Here is a 10,963-nt window from a genome sequence, read left to right on the forward strand (position 1 = left end):
TCTTATGTGTGAATTTGATCCTGTCATCATGATGCTAGCTGGTTATTTTGCAGATTTGTTTATATGGTTGTTTCATAGTGTTACTGGTCTGAGTACTTCAGTGTGTTTTTGCAGTGGCTGGTAATGGTTTTTCCTTTCCATATTTAGTGCTTCCTTCAGGAGCTCTTGCGAAGGCAGGCCTGGTGGTTGTGAATTCCCTCAGCTTTTGCTTATCTAAAAAGGATCTTATTTCTCCTTCGCTTATGAAACTTAGTTTGCCCAGAAATGAAATTCTGGGCTGGAAATTCTTTTCTTAAGAATGTTGAATATTGGCCCCCAATCTCTTCTGGTTTGTAGGGTTTCTGTTGAGAGGTCTGCTGCTAGTCTCATGGGCTTCTTTTTGTAGGTGACCTGGCATTTCTCTCTGGCTGCCCTTAACATTTTTTCTTTCATTTCAACCTTGGAGACTCTGAATGATTATGTGTCTTGGGGTTGATCTTCTCATGGAGTATCTTACTGGGGTTCACTGCATTTCCTGAATTTGAATGTTGGCCTGTCTTGCTAGAATGGGGAAGTTCTCCTGGATGATATCCTAAAGTATGTTTTCCAACTTGGTTCCATTCTCCCCACCTCTTTCAGGTACCCCAGTCAGTTGTAGGTTTGGTCTTTTTACATAATCCCGTATTTCTTGGAGGTTTTGCTCATTCTTTTTACTTCTTTTTTCCTCTAATCTTGTTTGCCTGACTTATTTCAGAAAGATAGTCTTCAAACTCTGAGATTCTTTCCTCCACTTAGTCTATGTGGTTATTGATACTTGTGATGGCATTGTGAAGTTCTCGTGTGTTTTTCAGCTCCATCAGGTCATTTATGTTCCCCTCTAAACTGGCTACTATAGTCACCAGCTCCTGCAATGTTTTATCATGATTCTTAGCTTCTTTGCATTGGGTTAGAACATGATCCTTTACTTCAGTGAAGTTTATTGCTACCCACCTTCTGAAGCCTACTTCTGTCAATTCATCCATCTCAGCCTCCGCTCAGTTCTATGCTCTTGCTGGAAAAATGTTGTGATCATTTGGAGGAGAAGAGACCCTCTGGCTTTTTAAGTTTTCAGAGTTTCTGCATGGATTCTTTCTCATTTTTGTGGGCTTATATACCATCAATCTTGGAGGCTGCCGACTTTCAAATTTTGCAATGGTCTCAGCAGAAAATAAAGAGTCCACAATTTAAACAGAACTCATAGCATTACAAAAGTTTACAGAACCCCTATGTTTTCATCATTTGTTTCTAACAACAAAGATTACAAGGACAGAATTGAATGATCAGAATGTAAAAATATTTGTGCAAAACTGCATTAATTGTTCTTACCATCTAATAGCGGTAAAACTTAAGAACACACAATGACAATAATGAAGAAAAACTACATTAAAAGTAATTCTACTTTAGATTTCAAACATGAATTATACTATTACTAAACATTAAACAAAAAGTGGCACCATGAGAGCAGCAGGAGCCACAAATGATTCGGCAATTATGCCAGCTAAGGAAAGCTGACACTGGAATATGCCAAAGTTAATCTCCACAATAGGTATCCATCTGAAAAGACTGGAAACAACTGTAGGGCCTAAAACTCACTTCGATTTCTTTATTCTTGAATTTGCAGGTCATAAACGAAATATTTAAGAAAGTCTTTTCCCCTCCCTCTCAAGGAGTGTTTCTTGCTTTACTGTCAATCACTCAAAGAGTTGAATCATAGACTCTGGATTTACCAACACCAATCCATTTAACTGGAATTTGAAGCTCATCTTCAATAAATCAAACACAGTTTTGTGCATTAACAGGTAGTTCTTTAAATGCCCTTGCATTTGATATGTCTGTGTTCCATTCTCACGGAGTCTTATATTGAACTTCAACTTTAAGACTTCTTGATTTGCTGGAATATGAGGTATGGTTTGAGCATCTAACTTGTAAGCAACTCCAACTTCGATTTCCATAAACACGTCCAAAATATTCAACTTGGTAACTTCCAGCACAGTAAATCCATTGATAACATGAGCATATTTGAGCAAAACGAGGTCCAACCAGCCACATCTTCTTTTCCTTCCAGTAGTTACACCAAACTCTCTACCCCTTGTTTGTAATAATTCTCCAATTTCCTTGAGGTTTTGTAATTCACCTTCAATGTCTATTTCCAAAGTGGGATGTATAAATTTGTATTGTTTAGCTGGAACTTTAAACATCTCAGAGAAGCTATCAAGGTCAGAAACAAGATCGCACATCCTAAGTCCACTCCGAGCAGCTTTGGAAGAATAAACTGGGCCAGTGCCCTTTTTTGTTGTACCCAAATTTTTTCATGCTTGTTCTTGTCTCTGTTGTTCCTGGACACCATCAGCGGCTTGATGAAAATCAAATACAATATGAGCTCTGTCAGATAAAATAAGCTTTTTTCCCAGCCTTCTAGTCCTTTTCCTTTTTGAACATTTTTCTCTGCTTCTTCAAACAATCCAGGTAGATGAATTACCACACCATTTCCATTGAATGCAGTAACATTTGGAATAATTATTTCACTGGGTAAGAGATGAAAATCATACTCCACAGAATCCACAACAACTGTATGGCCAGCATTATTTCCTCCCTGGCAGCGGCACACGGCGTCCTACGCCAGCAGATCCGCCACCTCCCCTTTGCCTTCGTCGCCCCACTGCACACCGAGCACCACCGTCACCCGGTTTCCTCCGGGCCGCGCCCTGGGGCGGCCGCAATCGCCGCTGGGCAGGGAGGATGCCTCCAGGTAGTTCTTGGCGAACGCCGCAGCTCCAGTGACGCGAGGAGAGCCGGAAGGAGACACGGCCGGCGAGGGGTGAGCGAACTGAGTTGCTCTGCGGCCGCCAGCCACCTGCGGAGGAAGAAGAGGGAGCCAGAGGCCGGCCCCGCCCCCGCCGCCGGCCCCGCCCCCGCCCCCGCCCCGCCGGGCTGCCACACTCCAGCCAATCCCTGCCCCGCTCTCCGCCACAACCCGCTCAAGGCGGGGGGACTCTGACTGCCCCGCGCAGGCCTGCCTTGGCAGCACCGCCCGCGGGAAGTGGCGGCCTGGCGCGCTACTCGGAGAAGGCTATAATTTAGCCTACCACACCAATATGTGCACTTAAATTTTACTCTCATCACTGAATCTCCTCACTCTCATTATCTATGTCTCACAAATTTTGATATGTTTTCATTTTCACTCAACTGCATTTTTAAAATTTACCCTGAGACAACCTCTTTGACCTATGGATTACTTAGAAGTATGTTTTAACTTTCTAAGTGTTTGGAAATTTTCCTGTTACCTTTCTGCCATTGATTTGTAGTTTGGTTCCATTTTGGTCATAGAACACACTCTGAGCATAATTTCAATTCTTTAACATTTGTTTAGGTTTGTTTTATGGCTCAGGTTCTGGTCTGCCTTGATATATGTTCCATAGGCATTTGAGAAGAATGTATGTTTTGCTGTTGTTGAGTAGCATGTTGACTGGTGGTGTTAAGTTCTTCTATACCCTTGCAGATTTTCTTTAAGACGGGGTTTCGCTCTGTCACTGAGGCTGGAGGGCAGTGGCATGATCATAGTTCACTGCAACCTCATTTCCTGGACTCAAGCAAGCCTCCCACTTCAGCTTCTCAAGTAGCTAGAACTACAGGCATGCACCAACATGCCCCCCCAAAATTTTTTTTTAAGAATGGAGTCTTGCTGTGTTGTGCAGACTGCTCTCAAATCTGCCTTATAGATTTTTTGGTCTACTTGTACTATGACGTACAAGGGTGATGACGTCCCTAACTACAATTGTGAAGTCTATTTCTCCTTTCAGTGCTATCACTTTTTGTGTCACATATTTTGCAGCTCTGTTGTTTGATATACATACATTTAGATGGCCATATCTTCTTGGTTAACTGATCTTTTCATCATTATTATAATGTCCCTATGTGTCTCTGGTAATTTTCTTTACTTTATCTGATATTAGTATAGCCGCACCTGCTCTCCTTTGTTTGCATAATATGTCTTTTTTGTTGTTTGTTTTTAGACGAAGCCTTGCTCTGTCACCCAGGCTGGAGTGCCGTGGCACAATCTTGGCTCACTGCAGTCTCAGCATCCCAGGTTCAAGTGATCCTCCCACCTCAGCCTGCCAAGTAGCTGAGATTACAGGCACCCACCACCAAGTCCACCTAATTTTTGTATTTTTAGTAAAGATGGGGTTTCACCATGTTGGCCAGTCTGGTCTTGAACTCTTGGCCTCAATTGATCCACCACCTTGGCCTCCCAGAGTGCTGGAATTACAGGTGTGAGCCACCACGCCTAGCCCTACATGATATGTCTTTTTCCATCATTTTATTTTCAACTTTCATACATTTGAAGTGAGTTCCTTATAGACAGCATACACTGGGTCATTATTTTTAATCCACTCTGCCAAATGGTTCTTTAATTGGTATATTTAGACCCTTTATATATTATATAATTATTGATATGTTTGGGCTTAAGTATGCCATTTTATTTTTTGATTTCTATTTCTTCTCTGTGTTCTTAATATTTTTTTCTTTTCCCTGCCTTCCTATGGGTTATGAATATTGGGCAGAATTCTGAGTTATCTATTATGTTTTTAGTGTATCTCGTTGTATAGCTTTTATAGTAATTGCTGTAGGTATTACATTATGTATACATAATTTTTCACAGTGAACTGGTGTCATCATTTTACTAGTTCTAGTGAAATATAGAAATTTTACCTCCAGTCATGTCTCTTTAACGACCGTTCTTTGTTTATAATAAAATTGTATTAAATATTTCCTCTACAAACATGTAGAACCACATCAGAGAATGTTATAATTTTTACTCCAACTCTCAAACATAATTTAGAAGACTCAAGCAGAGAAAGAAAACCTATTGCATTTACCCATATTTTTACTTACCATGTTCTTTCTTCCTTTCTGATGTTCCATAACTCCTTTTTTTTTTCATTGCCTCTCTGTTTAGATAACTTCTTTTAGCTGTTCTGTTAGAGTAGGTCTTTTGGTGATGGCAATGAATTCTCTTATTTTTCTTTCATCTGAGAATGCCTTGGTTTTCCTTTCATTCCTAAAGAATACATTCTCTGTGCATAGGATTCTGAGTTGAGAGTTCTTTTTATTCAGTACTTGAAAAATGTTAAGACACTTTCTTCTGTTCTCCATGATTCCACTGTCATACAAATTGTTATTCTCTATAAAGAAGGTGTTTTCACTGGCTGCTTTAAATATATTTTATGCCCTTAGTTTTCAGAAATTTAATTAAAATTTGTCTTGTCACAATTTTCTTTGAGTTTATCTTGTTTGGGATTTGCTTAGCTCCTTGAATCTGTGTTTACCTCAGTTATCAGGTTAAATATCCAAGAGAACAAAAGAGGAAAAAAATGATTGGGACAAAGAGACCAAAAGAAGTGAAAGAGAGAAGGAAAATTTTAGCCTAGAGATACAAGCCACTCTAAAATATTTTGTTTAATGAAAAAGTGGGAGAAAGGGGACTGCTGGGGCTTGTCCAGGGAAAGGCTACTGCCAAGAAGCACTGTGTCCCTTTCTCCTCCATTCTTTCCTCTTATCAGTCGGAGATAGAAATTAAAACAGCCTAAAACTGGGGGGTGTAGTGTGACAGATCCCCGACCAGGTTACTTAAGGGTTTATATCTGCTGCTTGCACCCTGAAGGCTGAGCACTGAGCAAAGGCCATGATGTCTACCTGAGGAGCAGGTGTCCCTGACAACCCAAGCATCCCAGAATGTGTCTGGGAACATACCAAGGAAAACAGTCTCATTGCAAACAGTAGGCAAAGAGCCAGAATATTCGCTTAAAAGAAGCTTAGGGCTGGGTGATGGGGCAGATCTCTGGAGCTATCCTGCTGCCATCAGAAATACCTTGTATGTAAGTCCTGATAAATTCATCTACTCACAAACCTAGATTTGTCTGAGCCATTCTTTGGTTTCTTGGCTCCTTCTCAGTTTGGGAGTATGTTGCAGTCCCAGTTTTTCTTGTAACAGCATGAGGGAGAGGAATAGAAAAAAAAAACCTGAATTCAGGGTGCCTTAGTCTATTTTGTGTTATAAGGAATTCCTGAGGCTGTGTAATTTATAAAGAAAAAGGATGCATTTGGCTCACAATTCTGATGTCTAGGAAAGTTCAAGATTGGGCATCTGCATCCGGTTATGTCCTCAGGCTGCTTGCACTCATGGCAGGAGGCAAAGAGAAGCCAGTGTGTGCACAGATCACAAGGCAAGAAAGGAAACAAGAGTAGGGAGAGGTGCCAGGGTCTTTTTAACAACCAGCTCTTATGGGAACTAATAAAGTCAGAACTCACTCACCCCCAAGAAAGGGCATTAATCTATTCATGAGACATCCTCCCCCATGACCCAAACACCTTCCATTGGGCTCCCTCTCCAACACTGAGGATCAAATTTCAACATGAGGTTTGGAGGGGACCAAACATCCAAACTATACCACAGGGAGAGAAAAAAAATAACCAACTGAATTATATATAGATATAATTTTTGTTAATTTTTATTTTAGGTTTGGAGGCACATGTGAAAGCTCATTACACAGGTAAACATGTGTCATGGGGTTTTGTTATACATATTATTTCATCACCCAGGTATTAAGCCCGTACCCAATAGTTAACTTTTCTGCTCTTCCCGCTCCTCCCACCCTCCCCCCCTCAAATAGGCCCCAGTGTCTGTTGTTTCCTTCTTTGAGTTCATAAGTTCTTTCATTTAGCTCCCACTTATCAGTGAGAAGATGCCGGACTTGGTTTTCTGTTCCTGAGTTAGTTTGCTAAGGGTAATGGCCTCCAGTTCCATCCATGTTCCTGCAAAATATGTGATCTTGTTCTTTTTTATGGCTGCATGGTAGTCCATGGTGTATATGTACCACATTTTCTTTATCTAATCTGTCATTGATGAGCATTTAGGTTAATATAGACATAACGAATAGATTGTACATGTACATAGATATAGATATCAAACATATATCTAAATTAAAACAAACATCCATAATTTCACCCAATTGGGAACCCAAAATTTATATACCAAAGAATTTATATAACAAACAGATAGATAAGGTTATGATTGGGTTTAGAACTGTAAGGTTTTTTGTTTGTTTTTTTTTTGTTTGTTTTTTGTTTTTGTGTTTTTTTGTTTTTTTACAGATAGAGTGTTGCTCTGTCACCCAGGCTGGAGTGCAGTGGTGCAATCTCGGCTCACTGCAACCTCCGCCTCCTGGGTTCAAGTGATTCTCCTGCCTCAGCTTCCCAAGTAGCTGGGACTACAGGAGAGCACCACCACATCCAGCTAATTTTTGTATTTTTTAGTAGAGACAAGGTTTCACTATATGTTGGCCAGGCTGGTCTCGAACTCTTGGCCTCAAGTGATCCACCTGTCTCGGCCTCCCAAAGTGCTGGGATTACAGGCGTGAGCCACCACGCCTGGCCAGAACTGAAAGCTCTAAATTAACTTTAACATTTGCCAAAATGCACCAATTGAGAAACCTCATGGACTTAATAAATACTCAAATTATACTTATGCCTGAGGTTCCAACAAATTTAAACATTGTACCCCATATAAATTTAAAAGGTAGCTAAATAGGTTTTTAAAAATAGCTATGCCTTATTTTATATATCTTGATTGAATTGCTCATAGTTGTTGTACTCAGTGCTTTAAAGTATCTCATATTGAACATAGACTCCATGTCACAATAAATAACAAATTAAAATTAAATTTTTGGCACTCAAAAATTGGCTTGATAAAATAGGATCATGTAAATCCCGTTAAAATAGTTAATATGGTTCAATGTAAGTTAAAATAGTCCCTTGAAGGATTGAAAGTTGTTGCATAAAACCTCATTTATATAACATAAAAGGGATAAAGGGGATAATTATTCCCTGCTGCTTGTCCATTTAACAGCCCAGTGTTGCCTGTTCTTAAACCTGGAAAATAATAAGCAGCAGGCACCTCACGGTGGAGGACTACAACGTTAATGTTCTGGTCTTATCGACTAGGGCCTCATACCCAGTATCTAATATGATTAACATTACTAACTCTATCCAATCAATAACTGCTAGATACCCTGTTCTTACAGACTTGGCTAATATGTTCAATAGGTTCAATTCCATGCCTGTTTCAACAGACTCCACTGTAGTTTGCCTCCATTGCTGAAGAGACGCAATATACCTCTTGCAGGCTACACTTCAGTACCTTCACAATTTTGCCATCATGCACACATCTCACAGACAAGGTCTTTTTTAATACTTAATTTTTCTACAGCAGATTCACAGCAAATTGAGCGGAAAGTACAAAGATTTTCCATATACCCACTGACCACACTTATGCATAGCCTCACCCATTAACAACATCTCCCATTAGTGTGGTACATTTGTTACAATTGATTAATCTAAATTAAACATCATAATCAGTCAAAATCCATTGGGACTTTTACATTAGCGTTCATTCTTCTTGTACATTTTATGGGTTCAGACAAATGTACAATGACATATATCCACTATATAGTATCAAATACAGGATTTTCATTGCCTTAAGAATCCTCTGTGGTTCAACTATTAATTCCTCCCACTCCCTTAATCCTTGGAAACCACTGATCATTTTACTCTCTCCATTATCTTGCCTTTTACAGAATGTCATGTAGTTGGAATCATACAGTATATAGCCTTTTCAGATGGCCTTCTTTTTAAAGAGACAGGGACAGACAAGATCTTAACTGCATTCACCTTCCTCTGGGAGCACAGATATGATATTACATTAATAACCTCCTCCAAGGAGATGTCATTTAATCTACTCATATGGATATAAAAGTCCAACATCTTTTCATCCTTTTTGGGTTTTCATGGAAAAATATTCTTCACTTACAAATTTTACTTAATCTCATTGATGCTGTAACTTACAAATGAACCCACTTTAAATGTGGCACCCTCAAACAAAAAGGCTCTAAAAGCTATCCAAATTAATACCAACAGACAGACCCATTGGTGCCTGCATTGATTCCTTTACTAAAGAGACTTTAACAAGCTCTACTCATGCCTCCTAAAGTCTAGACCACCTGTGATGGCTACGAATTGCCTGAGGGCTCTCAGCCTCATGCTATATGCCATTAAAACCACAAATGACTGGCTCCATACTGGGCTCTCCTGGACATAGAGGCTCTCACAGATTCTGAGTCTGTGACCCTCCATACCTGGCTACCTGTTATGCTTTCGGTCATAGAAACAGCACCCTGCAAGCTCAGCCTCTCAGAGGGCCCAGGTTTGTCTCTAACCTGTCCCAAGAAGGCTACCAAGTCCTGGGCTCTCTAGCATATTCACACACAGAAGGGAGTGACGTCCCCAGTCTTTGGTCCCTTGCCAGATGCCATAGTGCTGGAGGAGGTCACCTCTCCCCCAGACCCCTTGGTTACCTGGAAAGCTCCTTTGGATTGACTGAGTGAACAGCAATAGAAGTTCACGGACTATATGAATGGCACTGCCAACCACCATACGTGATGGAGCTAGGTGGAATATTACTGAATGCTGGATGCCCTGGCCAACAAATGGCCCCATCTCCACATTCCTTATGAACAATTGAGCCATTGCCTAATGAATTGTCCCTTTCAGATTAAGGAACACTAAAAACCTCTTTCCTCTTAGATACCCCAAATTATGTGTCTATGTATATTAAGGCCACCATATGAGGCCTTACAATTACCAAGGTAATAACCAAGACACAAATTTCACATTGCAAAATACACACTGAATGGACTCCCGAAACAGGCATTCAATAAAACTTTCATGACCCTAATAGGTCCCAAATAGCCAGTTTAACTGAGAGACATAAGAGTCTCCCCAAACAACTTCTTTTAAAGTTCCAGTCCAACAAATGGACCTCTCAATGAGTCTTTATCTTTCCCCAGGCCTTAACCTATTTTTATAGATTTTCAATATCAAACCCCTCCCATCAGGAGGCCACAGCAGGTGTGTATATTCTCTGGGGACCAATTAATAGTGATTGTCCAATGGGCTAGGCAGCTGCTTATCTGATATGGGACCCGTTTAAGCCTAAACTTCAACCATGAAGCAAGAAAGCCAGCAAAAACCAAAACTCTGTCAAATGCAGCTGCACACCATTCTGTTTTCTGTTTATCTTTTTTGTTTTGTTTGTTTGTTTTTGCTTTTTGTTTTGGTCTGAGACAAGGTGTCACTCTGTTACCCAGGCTGGAGTGCAGTGGCGTGATCACGATTCACTCCCCACTCTACTTCCTGGGTTCAGGCAATCCTCTCACCTCAGCCTCCCGAGTAGCTGCGACCACAGGCACACACCACCATACCCAGCTAATTTTTTATGTTTTTTGTAGAGACAGGGTTTTACCATGTTGCCCAGGCTCGTCTTGAACGCCTGAGCTCAAGCAATCCACCTGCCTTGGCCTCCCAAAGTGCTGGGATTACAGGCATGAGCTGCCATGCTCAGCCTGCTGATCTTACTACTGGTATGGGTGTTTTTGTTGTTTTACCATCTGGAGGCACCAACCCTCCATACAAGCCATTGTTTTAATCAATCATGGCAAATGCTAAGACCCACATCAACCTGAGTCTGTATTTACTTAAAAGAAATACTCAAGACCCATATCTTAAATGACATTTTCCTGGATAGGCACTCACTGCTGGAGATTATGCTGCCTCAGATGACATCGATCCAGCTTACCATCAGAGACGAATTTACCCCTGCACCAGACATGGCGTCACCCTAAACACAAAAACCTTCACCCCAGTGACACCCATGGACTGTCTCTTCTCAGGCACAAACTGCACACAGAACATTTGGCCTTTTTTCCTTTGATATCAGGGATTCTATTATGTTTCTGAGTGTGCTGTCTGCTTAGCCTATCATCCTGGCATACTCCTTGCTCTCTGCCAAAACATACACCCCACACTCCTATGCCTGAAGGAAAATTTAATA

The 10,963-nt window shown here is 40.8% G+C and overlaps 1 pseudogene; it reads right to left on the reverse strand.

Moving 5' to 3' along the window:
- Positions 1 to 1,564: 1,564 nt before the first annotated feature.
- On the reverse strand, positions 1,565 to 10,741 carry LOC100441258 (adenylosuccinate synthetase isozyme 2-like; annotated as a pseudogene).
- Positions 10,742 to 10,963: the final 222 nt, after the last annotated feature.

Source organism: Pongo abelii, chromosome 19 (genome assembly GCF_028885655.2).
Source record: "Pongo abelii isolate AG06213 chromosome 19, NHGRI_mPonAbe1-v2.0_pri, whole genome shotgun sequence".
Classification (NCBI taxonomy): domain Eukaryota; kingdom Metazoa; phylum Chordata; class Mammalia; order Primates; family Hominidae; genus Pongo; species Pongo abelii.